The 2,440-nt window shown below is 47.5% G+C and overlaps 1 protein-coding gene across 1 annotated transcript in view; it reads right to left on the bottom strand.

The window, feature by feature from the left end:
• Nucleotides 1-1,004, bottom strand: part of dipk1c (divergent protein kinase domain 1C) — a 47,301-nt gene extending 46,297 nt beyond the window's left edge. Inside the window, exon 1 of the mRNA XM_008289188.1 lies at nucleotides 595-1,004. The gene's annotated coding sequence lies outside the window, so the exon portion shown is untranslated. The remainder of the gene's footprint in view (nucleotides 1-594) is intronic.
• Between the last annotated feature and the right edge of the window lie 1,436 nt (nucleotides 1,005-2,440).

The following is a 2,440-nucleotide window of genomic DNA, read 5'->3' as shown; positions in this document are numbered from 1 at the left end:
ATGGTGGAACATCTTTCTACATCTGATGAGCAGAGAGTCTGTGGTTGCAAAAATGATGCATAAAAATTGCACAAATAGTGAGCAGATCATGTACAATTAGATTTTTTTTTTTAAATTTTGGATAATAAGTGATTGAACCTTTCTTATGCTTTGTGTCTTCTGTGTGTGTAAAAATTTGAAATTCTAAAACACACCTGCAAAGTGTTTGGACTTCAGAGGTTTAACTGGTTTTACTTTGACAAAGAAGATGTGAAGCCCTCGAACCACGCCGTGGCTGCTGTCAGTCGCTGGGATGCGACAGGTGTCAGTGAAATCCCAGACAAGCTGTCCAGGTCCTGCAGCTTTATCTTTTCACCGCCTCACATTTACTGCACGGCTCCTCGAAGGGTTAAACTGCTATTCTGGGTTACCGGAAAAGTTCCTCAGCGAAGCTCAGGCGTCTGCAGGTCTGTCAGTGGTTCATCACAACACCTAAAGTGCACGTTTACCTCCTCAGCAGCCAAAACATGGAACTCCTGCTCACGCTCAAGACCGTAAGCTGAAGTAAGAAGCTCGCTCAGGCTCTGAGACGCAAAGAAAAACTGCCCCACTCACCGTTTAGTGACTCTGAGCTGGAGAACTTGTTGCTGTGCAAAATCAAACGGATCCGAGCAGAAGCAAAACCCCGCAGATCACCAGGAATGTTTTCTCCACGTGATTCGACGTCTGCCTCTGGGAAATCCAGAATCCAACGAGAACGACGAGGAGTCGCGACCTGTGGATCCAGGATCAGCCTTCAGCTCCTGCTCGACTCATTCCACAGAATCCCCCAAAAGAAGCGCTTTCCCACGATGAATCATCTCGTTGTTCTTCAGGTGGGACTCCGACAGCAGCTGGAGGAGCAGGTCTCAGTCCACAGAGATGCCTCTGGGAGGAACCGGAGGACTTTTCCACCCACCAGCAGCTCCGAGCTTCATCCCGTCCTCTGAACCCCGAGTCTGGACTGGCAGGCGGCTGCAGCAACCGTCTGGTGTCTCCTCGGCTCTGCTTTCTGCTGCTGCTGCTGCTGCTGCTTCGCTGTCTGCACGACTGAAGCTTCACGCTGAACCGAACGCCGAGTGTGTGTGTGTGTGTGGGAAATGTGTGTGTGTGAGGCAGAGTGTGTGTGTCGCGCTCAGGCTTGTTCGTTCAGCCTCATTCCTTTTCCTTCCTCCCTTCAGTCGGCTTCCCTTTTCTTTACTTTCCTACCAACTCTGTGTGTGTGTGTGTGTGTGTGTGTGTGTGTGTGTGTGTGTGTGTGTTTCATTGTGAGTGTGTTTGTCAGTACATTACTAATGTTGTGAGGACACAACTATCTTTCTACGGTCATGGTTACAGTCCTCACTCGGGAGGACTTGGTTAAAGGTTAAATTTGCAGAAAATTAATGTTAGTTAATGTGACGTCAGTGTGTGTGTGTGTGTGTGTGTGTGTGTGTGTGTGGATGTTTGTGTGTGTGCATTTGCTGCTAATGTTGTGAGGACATAGCGCTGTTTCAAAAGTAATATTTTGGGGATAATCCTCACTTAAGAGGACTCGATTAAAGATTGAAACTTCAGAAATTGAATGTAAATTAATGTGTGTGTGTGTGTGTGTGTGTGTGTGTGCATGCATGTACTACTCATCTTGTGAGGACATGCCTCTGTTTGCAAAGTCATATTGGAGTTCTGATCCTCACTCAGGAGGACTTGGTTAAAGGTTAAACCTGCATAAACTGGATGTGAGTTAATGTGACGTCAGTGTGTGGTGGGAGGAGGGCGCCTCCCCCTCTCTCCTCCCCTTCACCCTCTCCTCACCCCTTTCTTTTACCCCGTTTCCACGGCAGCAAGCCTTTGCTGAGGTTCAGTCCCCGAGCCTCGCCAAACGAAAACTCCCCCCTCCACCACTGCCACCATTTATCTCACTTTTCCTTTTTCTCACCCCCTCCTCCCCCACCTCACCCCCGTGGCACACACAGCGAGCGCTTCAATAAAAACGGCTCAGAGGCCCGTGGCATGTCGGTAATTGCCCTATTTGTAAAAATGCCAATAAAGTTCTGCAAACACAAGGAAGGGGCAGCCGTTGTGCAGCTCGCTTGGTTTGCAGTTTGATGCCTTCAGGGGTGAAAAATGTTGGAGGAGGTTATGTTTTAATTGCGCTGGTGTGTGTGTGTGTGTGTGTGTGTGTGTGTGTGTGTGTGTGTCTTGTCGGCTTCTGTAGCAGCACATACCAGGCTAGTAATTAGTGCGGTTGTAACAGAAAATAAAACAGTGCGTTGACATTTTTGTCCACTAGAGGGCAGAAAAAGACAAAATAAATGACTGACATGCGTTCATTTAATATTCAGAATCTCACTGATGTTAATGAGTAAAAACACAAAGCTTGAACTGGGAGTCAAGCTCGTTCTGTAACAACGATGTCCCAGTCATTTGATATTTAGTATTT

This window comes from Stegastes partitus, unplaced genomic scaffold, assembly GCF_000690725.1.
Source record: "Stegastes partitus isolate 25-593 unplaced genomic scaffold, Stegastes_partitus-1.0.2 Scaffold598, whole genome shotgun sequence".
Classification (NCBI taxonomy): Eukaryota; Metazoa; Chordata; class Actinopteri; family Pomacentridae; genus Stegastes; species Stegastes partitus.
The sequence above is the reverse complement of the archived record's forward strand: the minus strand, read 5'-3'. Positions and strand labels throughout refer to the sequence as shown.